Genomic DNA, 463 nt, shown 5'->3' on the forward strand with positions numbered 1-463 from the left:
CTCCCAGCAGATAAGACCCTACTGCTGAAGACAGGACATAATTTGGACACAGAACTTGGAGCAATGGAGCAGGAACTGACCTGGAAGACTTCTACCTGAAGTTTAGCTCTCATAGTTCTGGAGGATACTATACAAGCTACTAAGGGATAAAATCAATCAATGGTCCAACCCAGTACTTGCCTAATAACCATAATGATCAGTAGAGTAAACTACCTCTACTGGTGCATTATTGGCACTGATAACTTTTTGGTAATCAGCAGCTATGTAATTGGACTCAATTAGATGGGAGTGAACTCACAGTGGCACTGTAAACACAGCTAAATACACAGGGCTGAAGAGGTCATAGATCATAGAAAAAACCCTATCTCTGTCATATCTCTAGACAAATGAAATTTCTTATCATATGCTAAATATGGATCCTTATGTTTACAGACACGTATACCATATACTACTCATCAATGAA

The sequence above is a fragment of the Nannospalax galili genome, unplaced genomic scaffold (genome assembly GCF_000622305.1).
Source record: "Nannospalax galili isolate Female #2095 unplaced genomic scaffold, S.galili_v1.0 scaffold102, whole genome shotgun sequence".
NCBI lineage: Eukaryota > Metazoa > Chordata > Mammalia > Rodentia > Spalacidae > Nannospalax > Nannospalax galili.